Raw genomic sequence first — 12,810 nt, 5'->3', positions numbered from 1 at the left:
GTGGGGCTGCTGGGAGGCTGCTGCTGGTGCTGACCGACGGCAGGTATAGACGCCTTGGAAAATAATGATAGATTCTGAAGACGCAGCATCAAAATGTGCAGGAAAATCCTATCACCATTTCAACCAATTTCCCCCAGAGTAATAAATTCAAACTCAGTACCATAGCCTCAATATCTGGATAGCTGTCAATGTGTGTGCATAGTGTGTGTGTGTGTGTGTGTGTGTGTGTGTGTGTGTGTAGTGTATGGTGTGTGCAGTGTGTGGTGTGTGATGTGTGTAAAGTGTATGTGTGTAGCATGTGTGTGGTATGTGATGTGTGTACAGTGAGATGTATAGTGTATATTGTGCTGTTTCTTGCTCCCTCATCTGTCAGTGAAATGTAGAACTTTCCCATCACTTCAAGGTCATACAACTGATTTTTAAGTTATGTGAGCCAATGGGGCTGATAGGGCTGGTGCTGCGCCCACTTATACATTCTACTCTCATGACGCTCTGGTACAGGAGCCGGCCAAGTGTTACCCGGCACGGCCTCTAAGGTGTACACTCTACTCTCATAACGCTCTGGTACAGGAGCCGGCCATCTATGTGTCACCCGGCACAGCCTCTAACGTGTACACTCTACTCTCATGACGCTCTGGTACAGGAGCCATCTACGTGTCACCTGGCATGGCCTCTAAGATGCCAGCTCTTGTAGCATTCAAATATGGGCAGCAGGTCAAACGTCATGTTCATGGATAGGGGCTGAATTCACATGCCACCCACCCATGGCCCGTGAGGCAATGCACTTACACATACATGCATGTATACATACACTTACACATATCTATGTTCATACATGTGAATACGTACAGGCACACACATGCCTGCGCCACATGTGCTCTGCTTAGAAACAGCCCCCCTTCCCCAAGTGAAGGCTGGTCTGGAACCACACAGCCTGCAGGGGAGGGGTATAGACAGGTGACAGGACAGAGTGGCCGCTCTCTGTGCTGGAGGGGTGTCCAGGTTCCTGAGGAGTCTGGACAACAGGGCTCCATCACTCATCTGTGCCTGCCTTGAGCTCACTGAAGGTGTGTGGGGAGATGGAGGCGGCCTGAGAGCCAGAATGAGAGGGGGTGGCCATGTATTTCCAGGCTGCGCTACTTCTGCATGGTCCATGGAGTGAGGAGGACATGTTAGTGGACGCGAGGTGCTGCCAGGGCTCAGCAGCATGCTGAGGACGTCGTCCAGGTGGGTGATGAAGCCACCAGGGCCGGGAACAGCCGGGTCTGAGCCTCACTCCAGGACTTCAGCCACAGCAGAGGCTGTATCTGACCTGTCACCTGACTGTTCAGGGCAGCACACCATCCTGCCACACCTGACTGGCCAGTGTGCAAGGGCCTCCGACATCAACAATACAGTTCCCTAGACCTGAACTCTGTGAGGGGCTTCTCAAAGCTCCTGGACGCTTTCCCCTTCTGGCAGCATGAAAACAATGTGAAAAGTAAGATTTTTGCTAAAACTAGGCATGCATACACACACAGACACAGACACACACACACACAGACACACAGACACACATGGAGACATATATACACTGAAACACACAGACATACATAGAGACACATACACACAGATACACATAGACACAGACAGAAACAGATATACACAGGCACAGATACACTCACACAAGCACACACACTCTCTCTCTCTCTCTCTCTCTCTCTTGCACACACACATACACACACCACACACACACACACGTGTGTGTGTGTGTATGTGTGTGTGCTTGCTTGTGCTCTTTCTCCCTCCTTTTTTCAAGTTCAGAGCACTCCAAATATTTAAGCCTCTTTAAGTGGTCCTGGGCAGAGAGTCAAAGGCTGCTCTATTGGAGAATGTGGTTATAATTAGATAATTAATGGAGGGGGGGAGGGAGAGAAAGCTAAATGGAAGCCTTCCTCAGTGGGAGGAAATAATTACAACAGCTCTTGATATCTGAGCTGAGCCAGCCCACCAGGGGAAGCACAGGATGGTCCATGAAAAGCCCAGAATGGCAGGGGCTGTCCCAACAGGGTAGGTCTTGGCGACTGACTTCATCTGATGGAGGGGGCCGGGTTCAGGCAGAAGCAAGTGGCAGGTTCATTAGTCTTCTTGACTGAGAGCCTCCTAGCCTCCCCCTTGATGTCACCCTGACCCCCACGTGTCTGCAGACAGGCAAATGTAAAACGTCTGGGCTCAAGATGGCCTCCCTGCTGAAGGGCTACCCCAGCCCCGTGCATGGGCCTCCTGTGGCTCACTCTGGCTCTGCCTGGCTCGAGCAGGCGGCCGAGCCGCTGCAGCTGGACTGAGAGTGGTGTTCAGTGGCCCCTGAACCAGACCACTAGGCACTAAGAAGCTTGTAAGAGCCTCGTGCTGGCCAAGGAAGGCATGCACACTAGTGAGTCTCCAGGTGAGGAGCTGAGCTGGGAGGTGTCTGTCTATCACGTTTGCCCTTCCATCCTCCTCCTTTCTCTTACTCTTCCCTCCCTTCCATCCGTGTGCACACTCGCCCACCTCCCAGCGTGTACCGTGCTATGCGAAAAGAATGGAGCTAGTTGCTGAAAAGGCTGAGATGAGTCAAAGAATCTGACACCAGAAGACACATACATATGAACTAGAACACAGTGGAGATGCTGAAACCCAGGCCAAAAGAAGCACAAGCCAGCTGCTGCTCACAGGAGACTTAGCTCAACTGTCAGAAAGATCACAAGTGCATGTGTACACACATGCACACACACACACGAATACACACAAGCATATATACACATGCAAGTATACACACAGAGACACACATATGCATACATGCATACACACAAGCCTACACACACAGAGACACACATATGCATACATGCATACACACAAGCCTATACACACAGAGACACACATATGCATACATGCATACACACAAGCCTACACACACAGAGACACACATATGCATACATGCATACACACAAGCCTATACACACAGAGACACACATATGCATACATGCATACACACAAGCCTACACACACAGAGACACACATATGCATACATGCATACACACAAGCCTATACACACAGAGACACACATATGCATACATGCATACACACAAGCCTATACACACAGAGACACACATATGCATACATGCATACACACAAGCCTATACACACAGAGACACACATATGCATACATGCATACACACAAGCCTATACACACAGAGACACACATATGCATACATGCATACACACAAGCCTATACACACAGAGACACACATATGCATACATGCATACACACATGCACACAACACATCTGGGTTTCTCATGTGGTGAGTGCTCCAAGAGGGATGTGAGCACAGAACCACGAGTGTGGCCATCACCTATACAATGAAGAAGTGCCTCCCTACCTTAACTGATCTCTCTGTCCCTAGAATGAGAAAAGGATAAACTTCTAGCTCCACAGGTCCCCAAGGCCTTTCAGTTTGTTCAAATGGGTCAGCCCCTGCCCGTCTGCTCCTGCCTTCCTGCTCCCTACCTCCTACACTGACACCCTGCTGTCCCCAAAGCCGAGACCCTTTCAGCTCCTGGGATTCTGGTTCCGCAGAGGTTGAGGGAGTGGCAGGCTGGGTAGGAGTACAGCTGGACTAGAACTGGGGACGCCGTGAGACCACATGGCCCCCATTTCTCATCCACTTGGGGAGCACCTGGGCTTCTAGAGAGCCCCGGCTTCTGTGTGGATGAGTCTGGGCGCAGTGTCAGAGCTGCCCACACCAGCTACCAGTAGGCGGCTGGAGAGAAGAGCAGACAGTGTCGTCAGTCAGGAGTAGACTCTGAACTCCGAGTGAGCAACAATCAGAGGATGCGCTGGGCATGTGGGGTCACGGCAGATGAGGAGGTCCTCCGAGGAGCACACACCCCAGAGACAGAGCTGCTTGCTTTCAAAGAGAAAGAGCAGGTTGGAAACTATATATATATACTCTGAGGGACCCTGATCATGTCTTCCCCAAGTTGCAGCGGGAAGGGCCATGAGCAGGTGCTCAGGCTGGGTGGTCCATCTCCGAGCTGCCTCCCCCCCTCCCCCGATTTTAACTTTGCACAGGCTGGCCTCAATGCGAGCTTCCTGCATCCCAAGGCCGGGATTACAAGTGTGAGCCGCCACCCCCAGGGGGTGGCCTCTTAATCACTGTACTGCTATCTACCAAACTCAGCGAAGAAAACTCAGGAAACTTGAATGGACTCGTGACTAAGTGCCAGCTAAAATAACCCACTTATCAATGGTCCGTGTGTGTCCATTTGAACAACTAAGCCTGATTCACAGGGTATTTAATAGAAGCCACAAAGGACAATGATTCCTATCTGTGTGACTTCAACTCTTCCGGAATGTAAGCAAGGGGTACATTTCCTGTTTCATTTTGTTTTATTTTTTATTTTATTTTATTTTATTTACTCATGCCTGTTTATTTCAGAGCCTAATTTTTAGAGCCATTTTAGGTTCATAGCATGGAGATTTCCCTTCTGTGTTCTGTACCCATCCAGTCATAATCTCTCTCCCACAAAAACAGCAACACAGTCAGATAGCGCAATGGTACAAAAACCAGAGGGTAGAGCATTCACCCATGCATCTGAATGAAAACCCCTGAGATAGCAAAGCAGGCCAGGCTTTTGGTGCTTTGGTTTGGTTGATGTTGGAGGTAGGGCTTCAGTGTGTAACCCAAGCTGGCCTTGAACTCTCAATCCTTCTACCCAAGCCTTCCAAATGTTGGAATTACAAGCGTGGGCCTCGGCACTGTTTTAAACATCCAATTCTAAATGACAAAAAAAGTTAAAATTCATTAATTCAGAATAAATAGCAAGTTATGGGGAACATGGGGAGGGAGGGCCAGTGAGATTATCTACTTCTTCATACATGGAGGTCAGAACACAGGTCTACAGAGTCTGGGTAAATCCCAGCATCTACTCAAAAATGGGGAAGTCTCAGGGTGTTTCACCAGTGGGCAAAACACATCAAGTAGGAGTAACGACTGGACCTACTGCGTGTGCTCTGCCAGCGCCCAGGCGGGCCATGTCACGGTGATGGTGACGTCTGGAGGGAAGGAGGCGGTCTTCTTCTCTAGCCGGGGCCATAGGGCAACTGTAGGGTTTGAGTAAGAACGGCCCTGTAGCCATATATATTTGCCCCTTAGTTTGAAGTTGGTGGAACTATTTGGAAAGGTTTAGGAGGCATGGCCTTGTTGGAGAAGCTGTGTCGCTGGGGTGGGCTTTGAGGTTTCAAAAGCTGATGACGGGAGGAGAGGGGGAGGGGCTACAACCGAGATGCAAAGTGAATAACTAGATTAAAAATATATATAAAAAAAAGAGCTGACGCCAGGTCCATTCTCTCTTCTCTTCCCCTCCCTCTCCACACTCTGTCTACTGCCTGGGGATGAGGATGTAAAGCTTTCTTCTAAAAGTTGCCTTGGTCACAGTGTTTCATCACAGCAACAGGACAGCAGCTAAGACACTGTCAGCAGCACCTGACATGCGCTTAGTAGCTGTTGAAAGAGGGACACAGGGAAGAGACCAGAGAGAACCTAGCAGCTCCCGGAGCTTAGAACAGGGCTCCCACCATGCCTAGCAAGCAGTGCCTTCCTCGAAGCCCCCAGCACTTTCCCCATGTTGTCAGAGAGGCAGAAGGAGCCCTCAGAGGCTGGAGGAGCCCACCAAGCAGCCGCAGGGCTCGGGCTGGTGCATCACACACATAGCAAGCTGCCTGAGTGTGGATTTTGCAACTCAGAAGTGGGTACAGCAGCTGCAGAGTGAGACCCAGAAGCCTCTCAGTTGTCACCTGGGATCCTGGACCCACATCTGCACAGAGCAGAGTTCTCAGCTCGTCCAGCCCGCTTCGGAGCATGCGCAGTCTGGCTGCTCACACCCAGAAGCAGCCCAGCCCTGTTTGGAAGTAAACCAGGACTGAGACCTCCCACCCCATACAGAAGATTAGAGTAATGGCGGAAGCGAGACCCTGGGCATTTTAATGTTCCTTTGCTGGGCCTGGCCCCACTGTGGTCCCCATCCTGAGCTTGTGACAGCTAGTTTCAAGGATCCCAGACATGGGTTTCTCAGGACCATCTCATGTGGGCCATGCTGTGGACACTGCTGGCCACCCCCAGCTCACCCACCTGAGCCACCAAGATGCAGGGGATAAGCGCCAAAGATACCTCTGTGAGCCGAACAGACTTCATTTCCCAGTTGGTAAGAGTTCAAGGAGAGTGTGGGGCCTCTGAGGGGAGAGCAGCTCTGGGCAGCCTCAGGCCTGCTGCCAGCCCCAAGCTGCACACACACACACACACACACACACACACACACACACACACACACACCCCTTGCTGCCTCCCCCAGCAGGCTGTCTTTTTGACAAATGCATGTGTACACACAGGCTGGAAGCAACATGTTTTGCTTCCAAAGGCAAAGTCTTCTTCCATCCCAGATCCCTGCAGCCATCTCAGCTCAGAGTAAGGCCAGGTGGGTCGGAGACAGTGAGTAACTGTAGGCAGAGGCCACCTCTCAAGAGCCACAAGCCTGGATTCACTGGGTGATGGATAGTTAGGAGTGATGATCCAGCTCCCTTGCTGGATGCTAGGTACCAGGAGCTGGGTGCTGGGTGCTAGGTGGGAGTGATCAGTGGAGACTCACGCGACAAGTGTGGGGTGTGCAATAGTTGGGCTACCATCTCTCCAAGACAGCCTGTCTGCCCACTCATGCCTCTGAGCAGCCTCTGGATGGCTTGGGTAGTGGCGGGCGATGTAATATGGACAGAGTACAGAGCCGCAGGACTGGTCCCAGAACCCTGGCCCACCACCTGGCTGAGAGAGCTTCTGAAACGGAACAGTAGCTGAAAGAGACCATTGGAGGAGTTTGAAGACGGGGGTGGGGCCATTCTATGGGATGAAGGATGTCGGTGGGGCTGTGAAGGAGGGAGAGAGACAGGCTGTTCTTTCTCTGAGGCAAATGAAAATTGCAAAGCAATGGGCCTTCTGGGATTCATTTGTTTTTATAGTTTCCTCTGGGTGGCTGTGCCCAGGCCCCTCACAGGAGGTTCCTACCCTTCAAAGGGCTATTGTAGCATTCACCTACCTGAAGCAGCGGCTGTGTGGTCTCCTCTGTGGGCTTCTGGGCCCTGATTCTAGAGGGTGGGGCCAGAGCCTAGCTGGCCTCGTCAGACGATGAGGGGCTGTGACAGTAGCCACAGGACCCTGCAAAGCAGCCAGAGCAGAGACAGGGAGCTGCCCTCGTGGCAGAAAGAGTCCTTAACCCTCTAGCACATAAGCCTTCTCTACCTCCCTGTAATGACCCATGGGTGACATTCCATCTCCTCCTGCCTGCATGGAGCTCCCAGAATCCCAGTGTGTGGACAAAGCTCTCCATCTCACTGTGCACCCCCCTCAGACTCAGGGTGGGGCCAGGACTATGAGCTGCTATGATACTGCAGCAGCTGGTGTGGTCTTGGGAAGGTGACCCTGCTGCACCTGAGTGGCTGAGGCCTCTGTGTTCTCTGGCTCTCTCTGGGTGACAGCATCCTGGCACCTCTGAACCCTCACAGGTGAGTCATCTGCAGAAAGGATTAAGGTGAAGGTGGGTAAAGATGGCCAGACAGGTCTTCCCTGCCTCTGATTTCTCTCTATCTCCATCACCTATGCACTCATCTGTCCTGGGCTTGCCCTGTATGACAAAGGGGAAACCCTGTATTCCCTCTCTCCCTGTCTTTCCCTCTCTCACTAGAGCTGTGTCTCTCCTTCGGGGACTCCAGGCTGATGTCTTGAAATGGCCCAACTGATAGCCCAAAACAACCAGAGAAGGGTCAGGTTTGTCTCTGTTCCATAGTCTCTGCAGGGCTCTTCCCCATCCACCACCTACTGATGACCCCACACCCCAGGAGCTAACTCTGTCCCTTTGTCCGTCTGGTGGGAGCTGCCAGAGCAAGGCCAGACCCAGCATCCCACTGGCCAAATCCTCCTGTTTAACTGGAAGCCTCCTGCTCAGTAAAGCCTGACTTTTCTCCCTCATAGCCATCAAAAGGCTGCAAAGGGCATTCTCCAGTCTCCGAGCCACAACGAGCCAGATCACCAGAGAGGAGTTGACCCTTTTCCAAGCCCTGCGGCTTCCACATCCAGAAACTACTTCACGCAGTGACTTATGACTTCCTCAGATGTCGCTGAATCAGCTCCCAAATAAACCCAGGGGAGAGAAAGGGGAATGAGAAACTGCTCCATCCCAGCCTGGTGGTGACAGAGGCTCCTTCAGGGACCATCTAGTCAAACGTTGTCATCTCAGAGACAGAGAGATTACAGGACACAGGTGGGCTAAGATGGGCAGCCAGAACTCCAGCCTGACCGGAAACACTATTTCACATGCAAGGCACCTGCCATGCAAGCACAAACTCTGGAGAATTAGTTTAGCAAATGCATTTAGGTGAAGCCAAGCCGCACTGCCCCCCCCCCCCAGCTCAATGGAATCTGAAGGATGGCTGCAGAAGGCCACACTGGCGATGCAGCATGCAGAGGCGACCACCGCTGGGACGGTCCTGCACCAGCTCACCACTCACTTTCGGGACAGACAGCGCAACAGGTCACTACAGCAACATGTGCCATAGGTGTTCGAAAGACGTAGTCACGCGAGTCCAGTCAGGGCTACACTGCTGCGCTGTGGAGTGTAGTCAGTATGCTGTGCTGTGGAGCATAATCAGTACATATCACAAACACAGGCGATCCCAGAGAAGCACCGCAAACTCTTGAAAAGCCTCAGTACTGTCTGGGGGCAAAACAAGAAGGACTGGGACAGAGATACGGGGCCCAGCCAAGCAGGTGAGGCTGAGGACCTGGGTAGGTCAGTGGCACTTTGGGGAGGGGCCAGAGACACACAGGACCCCATATGACAACATGGAGAGAGTGGTGAGTGTTGTGGGCACAGGCATATTGGATATGCATTGTAGAGCTAAGTCTGACCAGGAGACATGTACCCTAATGAAGAGGGATCTCCCACTGGCCCAGAAAAGTGGGGACACAGACTCAGCTGGGCTAGTCGGGGAGTCACAGAGGCCATATTGATTAGCTCATAGAGATCCAAGAGTTGCCTCAGTTTCCAAAGCAGGTCCTATGTAGGAGGTGAGGGAGGGGGGAGAGTGAGCGAACAATATAACTATCCTTGTGAAAGCTGGCTGTCTTACTGTGCTAGGATTTGAATCTGGGACCCTGGGGTGCAATTCTGAAGCTCCGTGCTTCTTGCCTATGACAGAACTCACAGAGCAAGCAGCAATAAGGGATCTGGGAATGTGCAGTCTTGTAAGATATAAAATGGAAACCTACAGTGGGAGGTATCCAGGAGGGAGGGCAGGCAGGGGGCAGCCCTTGCTGACCAGAGGACTGAGCCAGCATACAAGACAAAGGAGGACAGAGGCAGGACTGTGAGAGGCGATGGGAGGAGGGAAGAGAGGAGGATGACCTAGGAAGTGTCTACAAGCAGGTGACAGAGCCGTCTCCAGACCGTGGTGATTGACAGCTGGGCTCCCTGCTCTGTTTGGCTGAACGTTGCAACACACCCACCAAGCAGGTGCTTGCACATTTTAACAGCCCCCAGCCCCGAGGTTCTGCAAGTCAGTGCACAGCCCCAGCAGTGAGGGGGAGGGGCAGGAAGCAAGGCGTGGAAGCAGCAGTCCAGCGATCCTCAGGGCCACTGAGCCGGGAGGGCTGGGAAAGGACTCCTTGGTTACCTCTGGGCAGATGCTCTGTGGCCGCAGACCACTTGAGTAAAGTGGAGAGGTCCAGAAATATGTTCAGAATCGCTAAATTCTTAAAAGTTAGTGTTCCTGAGTCAAAATCCTGCATCCATAAATGGTAGGCATTAAAAGATATTTTACTCATTTATTTTGCTCTCTAAGAGTTTTTGAATAGGAAAACAATTATTCTGTATTTTCCTAAACAGTGATTTTTTTTTTCTTAAGTAAGAAGCGACATGAGGGGCTGGAGAGATGGTTCAGAGGTTAAGAGCACTGACTGCTCTTCCAAAGGTCCTGAGTTCAATTCCCAGCAACCACATGGTGGCTCACAACCATCTGTAATGAGATCTGGTTTCCTATTCTGTTGTGCAGGTGTACATGCAGGCAGAACACTGTGTAAGTAATAAATAAATAAATCTTTAAAAAATAATAAAAAAGAAGTGACAGGAATGAATGTACACATATATGCACATCTCTGGTCCTTTTTCTAGAGAAGACAGCCTCGGGGGAACCAGTGACGGCCTATGGGATACAGATGCTCCTGTCTCTGCGGCACTGGGAGTCACGGGGAGAACCTTGGGAATCATGTTCCTGCTGACGGCAAGGGATACACCCTGTGAGCTCAGTGTCAGCTCCTGAAGCACCTGCCTGACTCTGTGAGTATGGCTCTAGGAGTGATCATCCCCCAGAACTGTAGACATGGTCACGAGAGTGACAGGAAGCCTACTGACCCAGCAAATGGAACGCTCAGGGGTGGGGCTTCTGTGGAGCAACAGGCTGAGCTGGGCCCATGGCCAAGTAGGTTATCTCTTCATTCCTACATGCCAGGCAGCTCAGGGACAGGTTGGCGAGCCTCTCTCTGAAATACGTGCCTCATCTATAAAACGGGCAGTACAACCTCACCAGAGGTGAAGAGACACCTGGCACGTGGCTGGTGCTCACTGTGGGCTAACAATTCTGTAACAGACACATGAGTCCCAGAGCAGTTATTAACAAAGGAGGCCGCCAGCTGTGAGGAGGAATGCTGCTCCAGGCTCATCCACCAGCTTCTCCGGGATTCCAGGTACCTATTCCTCCCGGGGTGCATAAACTAGAGACCACAGCAGTGTGAGTACAAGCAGAATTTTCTCTGAAAGCCATCTCTCAACAACACACACCGCTCATGCAAATGAGCACAGCATTCTGCTCTAGGCCCAGAAAGCAGGGACTGATGGGAAGGGTTGTCTGTCAAATAACAGGGCATAGGACTTTTGTGCCTTGTTATCACACAAACTTGACACATACAGTCACCCCTAGGTGTCTGGGAACCCCCAGAGAATACCAGTATTTGTGGGCTCTTAAGAACCCCCCATGAAAGGCCCAGTATTTTCAGAGTGCGCTCGCGTCCTCCTGTAAACTCCAGTGAAAGAGGCTGTTATGCTTTGAAGAACAAACAAACAGAGCACGCTGTAGACTTTGCATCATCTCTTGGTGGCATAGAACCCCTACTGTGATATAAGTGCTGAGTTCATGGCTGTTAATGCGTGGGAAGATTCTGCACATGCTCAGGACAGACAAAATCATTTTCAAGTGTTGCCAGTTAGAGAGTAGTAGAGTTTGTTTATGGGTGTCACACATGTGCATCTGTGTGCACAAATGTGTGTGGCGTGTGCACACCCATGTATATGTATATATAACACATATTTATCCACATATACACATGGATAAAGGCAGTCCTGCTTACATGTACACACACGTGTGGACACGCACGCTCACACATACACATACTCACACTTGCATGCGTGGAGGGATGCATACACAGGCATGCACATCTCTTCTCTAAAAAGAGCAGTTTTGCCTCAGGTTCACTCTAGTTGTTATTTGCTGGGTCCAGGTTTGGGGTGGGATTCTAGACTCACATGATCCCGGCTAGTTTACCAAGTCGGTGTGAGCACAGGGAGGTGACTCAGCCAGTCAGACGAGCACCGCTGCTTCTCTGCTGGCTTCCACATCCTCCCTCTCTGCCCCTCTGGGACTCCAGGGCCACCCACTGGCCTGACGCTAGGAGAAGGGCCCCTGCACTGGAGCCAGCTGCAGCTTGGAAAGCGGGGTGTGTGGACACGCCCAGGGCACTGGCGTTCTGAAGAGCACCGAGTGGCCCCTGCTCCAGGCTCTTTGTCTTTGGTGGACGTGGAGAAATCATATGTGAGACTCCTAGATCCACACACATGTCCTTGCATCATTTTTTTCCTATTGAGAGTGACAATATTCCTAAGGTTGGAAGCCAGAGATGACTTTCATTTGAGTTATAGCAAAGCTCCGGGGCCGAGATGCCAAACAAGATCTTGGAACTGGCAGAGCTGAGGCGCTAACTGAGTCTCCGAATGTTCGCTACAAACTTTCCAGCAAAACCAGGGCTGATGCTCTTTGTGGGGACCGATGCTGTCCTAACTGCCCTTTAAAAGCTTTCAATTGAGACTTGAACTCCATTTTAACATCCCATAGTCAATTCTTTTGCCAAGACAGACCCCATGAATATGCAAAATGTTTTAATGTCAATTTTATAAGTGAGTTCAGCCATCTACTTAAGGCCTTGATCCAAAAATCCACCTTCCCTCCCAGGTTCTCTTTAATCAAGCTCGGTCAGTAAATAGATGTGATGCAGATGTCCTGTGCAGCTTTCAAGAATTCAGGTTGAATTCACTTTAAACAAAGCACTGCCCTGCAATCAAATAAAAAGGATGAAAGTAAACCAAGAGGAGAAAAAAAAAATTCAACAAAACCCTTACCCGAGGCGGGACTCCGAAAATAAGCTAATAAATCTGAACCACAGATAAAAATTTGAAATAATGCTTATGGGAAGTGAGAGAGGGCTAAAACTTCTCAGTCTTCTAACTTGTGTGACTTTAAGGGAATCTGATCTCAGAGATCCACATCCAGCTCACATCCTACAGACCCTGGAAGAGTTTTATAATTTGTGAAAACTGGTAAGAAGCGCCTTCCGCAGCTCCTGGGGCGTGGATTTCAAATGGCTTACTTTGCTCAGCTGTCCTGGAGGATACGTTTCTCACAGAGGGAAATGGCCTGAC

General features: G+C 50.9%; 1 protein-coding gene and 1 long non-coding RNA gene across 3 annotated transcripts in view; one reads left to right on the top strand and one right to left on the bottom strand.

Annotated features, from left to right (window-relative positions):
• Nucleotides 1–12,810, bottom strand: part of Twist2 (twist family bHLH transcription factor 2) — a 45,381-nt gene that overhangs the window by 651 nt on the left and 31,920 nt on the right. The window lies entirely within an intron of this gene.
• LOC132648125 (uncharacterized) overlaps nt 1–12,810 on the top strand; it is a 47,242-nt gene that overhangs the window by 24,190 nt on the left and 10,242 nt on the right. For both annotated transcript variants that reach the window (XR_009586511.1, XR_009586510.1), the window contains exon 3: nt 10,234–10,398. This is a non-coding gene — a long non-coding RNA (uncharacterized LOC132648125). The remainder of the gene's footprint in view (nt 1–10,233; nt 10,399–12,810) is intronic.

The sequence above is a fragment of the Meriones unguiculatus genome, chromosome 15 (genome assembly GCF_030254825.1).
Source record: "Meriones unguiculatus strain TT.TT164.6M chromosome 15, Bangor_MerUng_6.1, whole genome shotgun sequence".
NCBI lineage: Eukaryota > Metazoa > Chordata > Mammalia > Rodentia > Muridae > Meriones > Meriones unguiculatus.
Note: the sequence above shows the minus strand (reverse complement) of the source record. Positions and strands in the feature narration are given on the sequence as shown.